General features: G+C 34.0%; 1 protein-coding gene across 11 annotated transcripts in view; it reads right to left on the reverse strand.

Moving 5' to 3' along the window:
• Nucleotides 1-13,881, reverse strand: part of SGCZ (sarcoglycan zeta) — a 412,929-nt gene that overhangs the window by 234,668 nt on the left and 164,380 nt on the right. For 3 of the 11 annotated variants that reach the window (XM_088163416.1, XM_088163415.1, XM_088163421.1), the window contains one exon: nt 12,586-12,617. The exons of the other annotated variants lie outside the window; for them this stretch is intronic. The gene's annotated coding sequence lies outside the window, so the exon portion shown is untranslated. The remainder of the gene's footprint in view (nt 1-12,585; nt 12,618-13,881) is intronic. 11 annotated transcript variants of the gene reach the window in all.

Below are 13,881 nucleotides of genomic sequence, written 5' to 3' on the forward strand. Positions count from 1 at the left end.
TGTCAAGTCCGAATCTCCCCTGATACTAATCAGAAATTTAAGATTCTCCCAGATTATGTCAAAATACCACTTATTTAATTAAAAAAAATCTCTATTAGGAGAATATTTGAAAGTGACTATGAGGAAACAAATGTTACAATCTACTTGACAATATAGCTCTTAAATAATGAATTTGCTACTGAAGTCACAAAATCATGGAATGATTTGTTTTAGAAGGGATCTTAAAAATCATCTAGTTCCAATCCGTGTCCACAGACAGGGCCTCCTCCCATTAGAGCAGGATGCCCTATCCCACGTGGTCTTGGACACTTCCAGGGATGTGGCATCTCCAGTCTTCTCTGGGCAACCTGTTCCAGTGACTCACCACCCTCACAGTAAAGAATTTATTCCTACTATCTAATCGAAAAACCTTCTTTCAGTTTAAGGCCACTCCTCATTGTCCTATTACTACATACCCTCACAAAAAGTTCTTCAAGACTAAAAAGCCTTGAGCCTGTAGGTACTGGAAGGCTGCTGTCAGGTCTCCCTGGAGCCTTCTCCAGGATGAGCAACCCCAACTCTTGTATTTTAAACAATGAAGCATTAAGGAAGTCAGAATGGCCACACAGATGAAAGATTACTGGAAATTTGCTAACTGGTCAAATTAAAAACATAATGAAACCAAATTGAAAAAAACAACCTCAAAACAAACACCATGATCATAGCTATCTTTCCTTCATCTACATCACAGTTGAAATCTATGCTGCTGATTAATTTGATCTGAAAATATTTGAACTAAATGGCCTAAACAATCCTAGATGACTAGAGATGACTTTAAACCTTAAATGAGATGATTGAACCTAAAATCATCCTTTCCTTGTATCCTATCAGCCTCAAAATGCAGTGGGTCCTGGAGAGGCAATCTGGCAGAAAATGTCCTATTTTTATGCCTTTATCACCATAAATCCCCATCTCCAGCTCTCTTTGAATTCCACCAACGTGCTGTGGAATGGTGATGACTGTGGTCACTGCGCTAAAAAGAGAGAGCAAGGAGAGCAACACACACGGACCTCTCTGGGGAAAAAAAGGCCAATTTTATTGTACAGACAGCCCGTATTTAAAGTGTGTTACATGCAGCTAGGATAGGACAGTAGCTCATTGGACAATCGGGAAAAACATCCATGGGACAGTACTTTAGGATGTATCCCGCGGGAAAGACACCAGGTGTTAATCTTTATTATGAATTCCAGTCTGTTTTTCACCATATTATCACCTTGGGAGACTTCCTCCCTAACTGAAGCCATAGTCAGCTTATCAGCCTGGGAATGGACCTGAGAGTCAGGAGAAATTCAGGCCTGAAAAAGAATTTCCAGGCTGTAATTCCCTAGCTCTCTAAATGTGTGTGTCCACAGATGACTACCTGAATTCCATTAAGGCATGGAATTAAATGCTGCAAACTAACTTTCTGGTCAATGTAACTTTAGTTTAATAGACAGAAATGGTTTCTTGTAAAAGTGATCTCAGTCACACTACTGTTCAGGTTAAATTTGTCTAAAACAGAGTGATACCCTATTCATAATCTTTGAAAAATACTCATGTAACAGACCAGTTGCATATCAAGATCAATACATTCTCCATAAAGGATGAAATTGCAACTGTGTAAAAATGCTGACCGTTTGAAGGAGTCCTTCAAGGGTTAGCTGCTCCACAGTAATCACATCTATCCCAAAGAAGTTGCAATACAAACTAGCTAGACTCACTCATTATTGTACACAGGCATTCATGTTACTACAGGTGTTTTAACTAGTCACTTAGCCATAGTTGAACTCACATTAAAGAATTGTGTTGAACAAATACATTTAACTTGACAGAGCAATGCTCAGAGCTGTATTTAGCAGTTCACATTACGGAATAGCATCAATGAAGAGCATGGTTTCACCTATTGATATTTTCTTCAACATAAAAGCGGGGGAAAAAAAAACCCTTTGATGTTAAAAACTGACATTGATGATGCTGGAACCTTTCAGACACATGCCAACACAGACAAAATCAATCTGGGATGAAGGAAAGTGGTATTACTTCATGAAATGATACTCTGCTTCTCTGAAAACAGCACAAAGAGTAATGACAGTAGAAGCAGCAAACATGAGGAGAGTATGTCTGCCACCCCAAAAGAACATCTACAACCAGTCAATGATACACAAGCTGTAAAAGCACAAAAGTGTCAGGTGCTTTACTCTTAGATCTCATAACAGTGAAAAGAGACCATAGAGAGAACAGGATTACAGATGGTAAGATATGATACCTGGACTAGTGGAAGTGCTAACAACTGACAAAGAAAAAAAACAACCAACCAACACCAGACCTACAACACCCAAAGAGCAGATACTCTTAGGACATCTAGTCATACAGGGCATTTGTTACATCTAAGAGAAGAGTTGATATTTAACTACCCTTTATTTTCTCCCCAGAATCCCTGCAATGACACCTGAAACTTCTTCAGGCTATCTGCCTCTCTGCCTGGTGTAGTCCTATAGAGAAGCCATAATGGGTTAATAAATTTACCTGCTGTCTTAGGCACAGAGATATGACTATGAAATGTGTTCAGAAACTGTGTCATTAGAGGACATGTTCAGAGTATTACAAGGTATCACAGATCAGTCCTTCCTATCATTCTTACAATATACATAAGAGCACAGTGCAATGGACACAAAACCCTTTATTTATTAACAGGACTATTTAAAGAGCACATAGGATGGCTACATCTTATGCTGGTAGGTCTCCAAATACTTGTATTATGGGCAAATGACCCACACTGAAATGCTTTTATTCAGTTTTTAAAGACCAAATATTCTTTGTTCCTGATAAGGATCATATTCTTTAGTGATATAAAGTATTGAAGTGATGCTTCATCCATCCTAAACACCATACCTAGATAGCCTGCTGAAAGAGCCCTTACTCTGTCATGGAACTGTTTTTTAAATCACTCCTCAATAGTTAAGAACCCTGTCCTGTGAAATGCAAAATCCAAAACAAGACCAAAGTCTTTATTATAGGAGATCTATGGCTAAAGTATTCAACCAAGATAGGTGTGATTCCTTCTGTTCTAAAGCAGGATCCAAACCTTTCAAGTAATTATCCTGACATCAAATCACAGCTGGCCTTTCTTCTCATTAGGAATTCAAAAATCATGCACATGCACAATAATGCAGACAAACTCAACAGTTTTAACAGCAGAAAACACATATACCTTTTCAGCTGAACTATGTGGAGAAGAAAAGGGAATTGCAGAAATCTTGAAGGCATGTCATCTATTGCTTTAATTTATGGTGTGTAAACTTTAAAATTAGAGTGAAGAGCACATCTTTTGACTTGAAAAGCTTAAAATACATTTTTAAAGATGACAAGACACCTCTTGTGTTTGTGGTCACTCACTCCTAACAGCTTAAGACTCTCACTAATTTATATAAATGAATGTTTGTCAACACATGATGACAAAAAATGAGAAAGTAAAAACAAAAAAGGAACTCAGCATTTATTAAGGAAACTTCCATAGTACTTCAGCTTATGAGAATAGTCCACAAGATTCAAGTGCATAGATTTAACATTTTGGTTTAAATATTTCAGGGAACACTACTATCAAACATGCCAAAGAAACATCTGTTTTTTCTGCAATGAAAGAGTACAAAAAGTAGATAACACACCGTCTGCTTTCTTACCTTCAGACAATATGAAGCAAAAAAAGATAGAAAGTCCGTCTGATAATCTACTGCTAAATATTGCAGCCACTTTTAAAGTACCTTGTTCCTGCTATATTTGACATTTAAAAAAATAATTCATTTTGTTCTATTGCTATTCTGATAAAGAACAATTTCCATATTTCTTTTTAAAGAAGTGTAAAGTGAATTTCATTAACTAACATGTTTTCCTATTTCATTAGCTGAAAATGCTATTGCCTGTTCAGAGAAAGACATGCAGAATTCTATAGAATCTGACCATAGTAATTCAAATTCAATTCCCTTCTTCCTTTTCTCACCTGCAAAACTGTACTATACTTAATAAAATAGGTCATAAGTTGGAATGAACAGAATGAATTACAGTCCTAGTTCTCACCATCAATTCAATCTTTGCTCAAAAGAAGCTCTATTGTAGTTTTAGCTGAACTATCAGGCAGTTTAACTCCAAATTTGCCGGTTTGAATTTTCCATGTCTTCAAACAATTTCCTTTAAACACTGGGTGCCAACTTTCCTTACCTTAAGTATATAAAGCATCCTCCTGAGTGTGAAATGTGGGGATATTAATTCCATTTATTTTCTGGTTCTTATAAATCTTGGTCATATTTGTATCTTTCTTTGGAATATTTTTGAAGAGTTTTTTTATCCTCATTTTTGTAAAAAGAAAGTAGAAACAGCGGTGTGCACTTAGGAATACTGCCCAAAGACTTTACCAAAAATATATTCGTCATTAGAATTGCAGATCATTGGAACAAAATGGAAACACCAAGATGGTCCTCATCTAATTAATATTTTGTAGGCTGATAGTCTTGCTTTTGGCTAAGTGCAACTGAGAAAGTTTTCACCTAAATTTCTGAACTGATATGTATTATGAGTTGATTTCTATCTTTGAGCTTTGTTGTGAAGAGAGTTTTCAAGGAAGAACTGTATGGTGAACTACAGATACTTTTTAATTCTATTTGTCCTGCAAATAATTTCTTAGACTTATTCATGTGGCAAGTATGTAAAATTAGGAAGAATAACAGTTCTAGTTGCTTCTTGAAAAAAATTAAAGCAAAAAAAACCCGCACAGCTTAAATGCAATTTTCTTCAACACACGAAAATAGCTATCCTTTTCAGTCTGGAACTAAGACCTTTTAACCAATACACTCAAAATTCTCAAGAAAGGTATCCTTCACTGTATGAAAAGTCACTACAATACCTTCCTTTTTTTTTTTTTTTTTTTTTTTTTTTGGGTGGGGGGAGGTGGTGAGCAGAGTATATCATTAGACAAATATGGCACAAATCCTACTTATAACCAAGAACTGTTACACCAATAGGCCTATTAATATTTCTTTACCAAAATAATGTTATGGGAGAAAAAAGGTTTCTTCAATTTTGACCAGAAAAGTCTCATGGGTGTGGCTGTTGCAGCAGTAGTAAGTATAACTCTGGCACGTTCCAAGTTCAGCAGCTTTATTGACTTTGCTAAGTTGAAAATGAATAACACTTTCTACAGTGTCTTCCCAGAAATACCATCAGCATGGCTTTGCTAAACACAGACAACTTTGACTGGTATATCAGCTCATTTTCTGAGGGGAAATAGCTCATACAGCTCCAAAACATGCTAAAAGAACTAACTCATAAGTGGAAAAGTCAAGTTAAGATTTTAACTAATTATTTTAGAAAGTCTCAGTCACTGAAGTCTCTGTTTGGTATTCTTTACAGGACCTCAGTTGCTTATTTTTACTAAGAAGTAATTAAGTACAATAGAATGGGTTTTAGCCTATTAAGTTATTTTCATGGGAATTTAAATAAATTAGTTATAATTAGATCTAATGAAATCTCTAAGAGTGATGGGTTTAAGTGCAGAAATTATTCTATTGCCTGTGACTACTACAGTATCAGAGCATATTCAAAATATACCTTATATGTGAGCTCCCAAATTAACATAAAGATCTAAAAGAAAGTTCAATATTTACTTTCTCTTACCATCCATTATTCTTATATATTATTAAAATGTGCAACAAAAAGATCAAAAGAAAGTAAAAACTATTAAGACATAAAAGATTGTAATATTAATTGTTAGAGAAAAAACGGATAATTGGCTCAAGAAAGTATCATTTCAGTTGAATTCCTAGAGAGACTGGAAAATTAAGTCAACAGATCTTTTTGCAGTACTTCTAAGTGGTTCAGCAATAATATTATATAAAATAAATAGGGAAATAAATTAAAAGCCTTGCTTTTGGTAAGAAAACAATCAGAAGACAACCAACATTTTTGACAAAGTGAACATCTCCTAAAAGACAAAAGAACAAGGCAAGGAAATGTAGTTCAAGTTTAGAATAAAAACTCTCTTATATCAAAAGCACAAATCACCAAGACTCACTCTTAAAAGATCCTAGAGCACCCAGAAAAGTAACAGATCTCTTCAGGACTGCAGTTCCTATTTGTTGTAGTAATAACAAAACAGAAGCACATAAAGACTTTTCTTTCATTCTCAAGTTCCCAGTACCTTTGTTTCTTATGGTTTTTGTTCATTTAAGTACACAAGCTTAATGCATAGATTAATACTGAGTAGAATAAAGGGGAGACAACGATAAAAACGTTATCCTTTTAACTCTTCCTGTTCATTTTCTAATTTCACAGTTCTCAGTCTTCTTACCCTCAAGTCCTTACAATCCACAATTCTTTTGCCTCTCAGATGTTCCAAAACCAGCACATGTAGGGCTGCCTTAGAGTCTATAGTATCTTCGTGGAATTCACCTCTTTATGGACAAGTCCACACAGATTGCATTATTGATGGCTGATGAACGATTCAGCCAGAGAGAATTTAAAAACGGATTTCAGTTTGTGACAAATTTCACTGTTATTACATTTCTTATCTTAGTAGGTATCGCTCATCTTATTTCTCAATCCAACCACTTTTCTTACCACTAATAATTATCCCTACTGCTACTCAGGACCCTTTGTGTTATACCTCAGCTGAGAATGTCCACTAAATGATTAGCACAGACAATCCTTGGTAAATGGTTATAAGCCTAAATTCATTTTTTTTTCTTTCTTGGAAAGTCTACTCCCTTTCTGGTACTCTTTTACACGTTACTAAGTCCATCTTCCTATTAGCATCCTCATCAGAAGTCTATCCTCTGTGAGAGAGCCTCCTGCACTGGAAAGGCTATTTCTATATATTCACAACATGTCAATGCTTTGCTACATTACAAACAGGAGAGTTCCTCAATTACCTTTGTGACAAAAGATTTCAGAGCACTGAATATATTGAGGAGGATCAGCACACCTATGCTAAATATCTTGAAAACTATTTTGCTTTTCAGAAATTTCACTTCCTTCTTTTCTGCAGACATTGTCAACAGATTTTATCCACCCCATCACGTTCCTCATGTATAATTTTAAGCACTAAAAAGTACCATTTTAATTTTCCAGAAATAGTACATAATTTTTCAGGTGTAAAATATAACAGGAAAAGTTGAACAGAGTTTTGTTGCAGTGGGGCACAGTGGATGCTTATCTCCATGTTTATCATCCACTGGTGGATCACAAATAAAAGGCAATTCCAAATAGAGGTTTACCTTTAACACCATAAAGGACTGTTTTTCAATGACTAAAAGAAAAGCCCAATCAGACTATGTTTAAAAAGATTGAGAAATACCATAACAGTGATAAAGAAGAATTATCTTTTTGCAGTTTCAAGGCAAGAAATATATTAATTAATGGAGAGAAGTTAGAAGTCAGCAGATCCAAGAAATTTTATTCTGGATTTTTTGATACACAGTGAAAAAAAATTCTACAGCACAGCTCTATAAGTTATATGTAGAATCACCAGTTTCCACTGTTTTCTTATCAGAGTCCCTCTTGTATTTGCAAAGATTATTTCAGAATTGGCTCAGCAGTTAACATATGATTAGGAAAGGTAGCAGGAGGAAAAAGCAATCAAGAAATGCTCACAAACAAGAAACAAACAAAACTCTAAGAGTTCAGGAACATTACAATGACCTTTTTTCTTCACTTAACTGGTTTCATTTTCTTACTCAGTTCCTAACTTGTTTTTTCTTCTTACTTCTATCTGTCTAAGTGACAGCTTGTTCAAAATCCCCAACGATCCTTTTTTAATGCAGCATTTTTAAAGAGTATACAAAGTCTAATCCATAATTATCAATCCTCTCAGGATATTAGTCACTACTAAAAACAAAGCCTAATTAAATTATCCTAAGATTAATAGTGATATTGATATAAATACAGCAGTCAAACCAACATGAAAAAAACATACAATGGAAAAAGAGAAATAAATAGCATCTTCCCAAACCCCCAGAAGCACTTACATTTGTTCAGCTGAAGTCTATATTTGATTCCTTAATGATTTAATCGCAAAATTAGATTTCTAAATTGTAACACTGTCCTTTCAAAGCAGTGGAACAGACTTTAAGTTTGCCTGTGAAAGCCTAAAAGAGCAAATAAAGCCCTGGAGCCAATTGAGAAAAAAAAAGAACTGTAACATGCAAACCCCAGCAATTTGGTCACCCACTACTTATGTTCAGGGATTACTAAAACTAGCTGATATTTTAAGCAATCTAGTAGCTGTTAATTCCACAATCATCCTTTGACCACTACAAAGGAAAAACTTCAAACAAAAACAATTAAACAAAAACCAGACAATTAAACCCAAACAGAATCTAAGTGTATTCAGTATCTGTAAATCAATTACCAGTTGATTACCTAATTAATGTAGTTTCAAAGTCTCACTCAAAAGGAAAGGGATTCAGTCTAAAGGAAACCTTATCTTTACAGCATTTGCTAGCATCCTTCTTTTAAAATAAAATTAACAGAAGAAAAAAATCTTCACATTTTTGCAATTGTCTCTGTTACATGACCTAACATTACTCCCACTTTCCTTGATATTTTTTTGCCTCTATAAATTTAAAGGCAGACATTTTATTTTACAATGTCTATGAAAAGGAGTTCCTGCATAACTGTCATTCATCAGCGACAGAAAAGTCTGCAAAATGTCAAACCAGAGAGGGAGCTACTCTAGAGAACATGGACTAGATAAACATTTTATATTTTGTGTAGTGATGCGAACCATCTTCACAGTAATACTATAATTTAACAGTATCTAGAAAGCTCTAAGGATTTCATGGTCCCAAAAGGAAATATTTCAAAGCAGCAGTGTTAAGACATTGCTTTCATATGCAGGGATGTTACATTACAGCTGGTAGTTAAAGGAAATATGGTAATTCTTAAGTGCTGAAGTTCTAAGAACAAAATAATTTCTTTTCTTAATTTTGCAGTTGTGTATTTGGTTTCAACTACAACAATAAAAAAAGGACTAGCAACTCCCTCTCTGAATAATTTGACAGTTCATGAAGAAAGTCTTATTCAACATTTTGTACCCAAAGAATCAGTCTAACCATGTCAGAAAGAATAGTTTAATTTCTAGCCCTCAAATATAATATAAGGTCACCTGGTTTTTTTATTTGCAAAGCACCAATAAAAGGCTATGTAGAGTGACAATGAAGTTTTCCTAGCTATCAATAAGTTTACATGACCATTAATATCTTTGAAATGTTCCAGGTAGCTAAAATGAATAACTGAAAAACCTAACTTAAAAACAGTGCTTTTACATCATCCTTGCACAGTGAAAATCACCACTCCTCAGTGAAAAAACAGTAAGATGGATACCCAATCTTCCACCTTACACTATGAGGAGTAGCTGAGGTTTGTTCATCATCTGGGGTTGGTTAGTCTGGGAAAATGAGGATCAGGAGGGTCTTTATTTCTCTACAGCTACCTAAAGGGAGGAGGGAGTGAGAGGGTGTCAGTCTCTTCTCCCAAGAAAAAATTGGCAGAACGAAAGTAAATGGACTCAAGTTCTTCCAGGGGATATTTACATTAGATATTAGGAAAAAGAATTGGAAAGAGTTTAAAAGCATTGGACCAGACTTCCCTGGCAAGTGGTAGAGACCCCATCCCTGGCAGTGTTAAAATAACGTGGATATTGCACTTGAGGACGAGGTTTAGTGATGAACGTGGTGGTGGTGCTAGGTTGACACTTGTGCTTAATGATCTTACACGTCTTTTCAAACCTTAATGATTCTATGATTATGAATCATAGAATCCTGTAAAGGAAATATTGTCTAGATAATTATTGTTTGCATTAAAATTATGACAATGTATCTCTAAATTATAATGTTAATTAAAGTAATTTACACGGTCAGCTTTGAAATAATTTTTACTGAAATAATTCTAATTCTCTCAGTTATTTGTAGATTAAAAATAGCTTATTTTTTAGTGTATATACAAAATAGGCACTACAGTCTTGTGCAACAGGGCTTCAGATAACAACATCTACAAAAGTGTTCTTAAATATTCCAAATTAAAAGTATAGTCTACCTAACAAACAGTACAAAAATATTCTTTGATGTCAGCAGAAAAAAAATGTTTAAATGCTTTCAAAACCACCAAATATGAAAATATTAGCTAGGAGCTAACTTTTTTAATATATGGCTTGTGCAATGAGTATCTATTTTAAAACTGGGATTATTTGCAGATATATTCATTAGGATATGAATTAAAAGCAAAAGCTGTATTTTAAAACAAAAAATAAGTTAAAATCAACCAGTTCATGAACTAAGCATTTAGACAGCTTCGATAGCTAGCAGAATGCTCTGCTTTCCAAAATATTTAAGCTATGTATGACTAGTTGGTATTTCAGAAGAATACTTAAGAAAAAAACCTATTCTCTCAGGAAAAGCACTATATTTATTAATTAAAATAACTGTAACATTTCTAAAATTCACTGTCTTGAAACTGAGGCTTGTGAATGACATTAAGGAATTCAGGCCAGAGTATTAAGGTAGGGTAGTTCATCTCATTAACTTCCATAAATTTTACTTAAAAGATATTTATTCATATTGGCGCCTTTCCAAGCAATCCATCGGGCCTCAGAGCAATGCAATTGACCTCAGTAATTCTATAATAAGTGCTAAACAAATATGTTAATCCAAATAATTTCTAAATAAAACACAAAGTTATTTCTGTAATTACAAGAATAAGTAAATACAGACAGAAACAATCTAGAAACACAACAAAAATATGGTAAGTGGAAAGCAATTTCTGTAGAGGATTATTTTTATTACATGTTTTCTATTATTTACAGAAGTGTACCAGCATGAAAATGAATCAAAGAAACTTAAAAAATCATATTCACGGACTAATAGAAAAGATCCTTATAATTAATTTTCAGAAATAAGAATTCATTTTTGCTTCAAAAATTTGCAGTTTCACAGAGTTATGTGCACCCAATTAGATGTAATTACTTCAAATATAATTTCGAAGATCAGTTGACAGCCTCACTTGGCTAAAGTTAGTTACTAGACTTCAATGGTTTTGACATGTAGAATATTAGTTGAAAATTAAGTCTTGCCTTTCAAGACAGGTAGTGCTTTAAGCTAAACAGACGTCTTGTCTGGCTCTCTCTCCACTAATGTAGGACATCTTTTCTCTGAAGGCATTTTTGCAATTCATTAATCATTCTAACTGGAAAATTTCAAAGTTAAAGCTTTATGTTTATGCAAAGTTTATGTAGATCTAGGTACCTATATTGATTTCAACCACTTAGAAATATATCTGGAGTAGCTTCTGGGGACTTCCAAGACTTAGGGAGCCTGACCCAAAGGCAAGAGAAACCATTGCAGGTTCTCATTGACCTCATATCCTACAAATCATGGATTATAAACATTTCTTATTCTGAAAAAAAAAAATCTGACTTAAAATGTCACAGTCTGTAAGAATTGACTGTATTTTACATGCACCAAAGTAGACTTAAAGTTTCCTATTTATTTTACATACCGACATGAAACACTGGTGCTTCTTTAGCTTCCAAAGAGTCTCTGGGATAACAATAATGACAATAATTTATCACCGTTAAATTATACTTCAATATAGGTAATTCCATAAATGAAAGAAAAATGCTTATGGCAAAACTTCCATTTTACCAGCAGGAAAATAACTGGAATACACAGGGGCTCTCAAAGTGGCTAGTATCAATGTATGACAATGGAAAATCCTGTTTCCATTATGCAAAATCAAATTTAATAATTCCTTTTTAAATTTATAAATCAAACTGGTTTATCTGTATTCTTTTTGTACCTTCACATCGAAATGGATCTAAAAATCTACCTAACAAGCAGAATGGAAATCATTAAATTACCTTCTTCCAAGAAAATTGTTTCTCAATTTTAAAGACTTCTCTTACTGAATATTTCTAATGGTCACTGAGAAGATACAGATTCTTGGCACTTTCTCAAAATTAGTTCTGTAGAGAGAACAAATTTTTATATGTGTAGGAAGAACTTCCACAGCTCAAATTCAAGCAAATATTCTAGAATTTACCTCTTTCTGATAAGCTCCTAAGAAATGATGGATTTAAGGCAAAATTTATGCCAAAAAAACCCTTAAGTATTTTATGATGTCTGCAACTTCAGAACAAGCAGTACTTTCTACCTGCAGCCAGTACTGACTGGAATTTCACATACTACAGAACACAATTTAAAACAGAAATCTATAAACAATCACAAGAAAAAAAAATTCATTCTCTGATTTCTATTATTAGGGCCAAAAAATAAGGGGTTTGCTTTTGTTGGCCACTAAAGGAAAAACAATAGAAATCAAACTGACTAGAGAGTGAAAGGAAAACTGAATATGAACGACAGTCAGTAACTGTGAAACCAAAGAAACAGATTCTGGATCAGATACGTTGTTGAGAAAATAGGTATTATATTGAGGTATTATATTGAGAAAATAGACATATTGATATTAGACTTTCAATTACATTAAAACTGCCTCAGTGGGATATTAAAGATTTTTTTGCCTGACCTGTATTCATTCCTGTTCCAAATGCATGTTACCTGAAAATACAAAATAATGAGAAAAAAATTGTTAATTATAATATTTAGCTAGTTAGAACCTCTACAGATTCCCTTTTAAAAAAACACTAAACATGACCAGTAAAGTTGCTAGAATAAAGAGGATGAGAAGAACTGCTGTGACTTTGAACTTATTTCTGTCATTGTGAAAATTTACATATCAATTAATTCATACCAGTGCTGTAATCTATTCACAGCTTTTATAACCATTGAGATTTTTCCTTTTACATTTTGTATTGAAATACCTTGATTAACTCCAAATTCCACAATTACTTTACATAAAAGTCTTCACATTAGTACTGCATAAATAAAAGACTAGCAAAATCGGTATGATAATATCAATGATAGAATATGTGCTTTTTATTTACACTTCAAAGGAGAGATTTTAATAAATTAAATGCATGTCAGAATTTGTAAAAATCTCTGCATCAAAATGACTGTATTTTTCCTTCTCTTCCTTCCTTTCTGCCTCCAAATGTATGCTTCTATCTATTTCCTGATTGACAAATTCTTTTTATTATAATGTTAATGCATTACATCAGAGTTGATAGCATATGCATGGAGGAGAAAGATAAGTGGTGTATCTTGGTGTCTTTTCCTGTGAAATTACATTAGCCTTCTGGGATACAGGATAGGATGAAGCTGCAGATTCGAAGATCATTACACTGCTTATAACCCTTTGTATTTATCCTCAGTGCTGCTAAAACTTTACAGAAAATCTAATTTCTCTGAGGCTGCATTAATGTCAAACCACCACTTTTTGTATGCCAGACTTCATTCCAACTGGCAGGTAATGCACAAAAGGATCTAATATCACTCACAGGGAATTATAAGAAAGCTAAAGATTTGGCATATTTGGCGAAGAATTCAACCAGTGCTCTACTTCTATACTATGGCATCTTTGCTCTTCTATTCAGTTTGTGTTTTATTAAGCAGAAAGGTGAAGTGATGAGCAATGCAGTCAAGGTTGTACTTAATTTTTCCTCATTTTTCTTACCACCTGGGAGGCCTTTTATGACTAATATAGGTAACTTTTTCAACCTCAGAAACAGGCACTTTACAGAAAATGTACAGGGCATGTCTAAAGGAGGAAAAAATTTCAAGGACCAGCTAATATTCTGGTCAAAACAAAGCAGAAAATACAACCTCTCTCCATTCACACACCACTTTAAAACTGAAAAAAAATCCCACAGCAAGAGGGCAGTGAATGAAAACTATCTCCTCATTGATCTATTCCAGTGACTGA

Source organism: Sturnus vulgaris, chromosome 4, assembly GCF_052056855.1.
Source record: "Sturnus vulgaris isolate bStuVul1 chromosome 4, bStuVul1.hap1, whole genome shotgun sequence".
Classification (NCBI taxonomy): Eukaryota; Metazoa; Chordata; class Aves; order Passeriformes; family Sturnidae; genus Sturnus; species Sturnus vulgaris.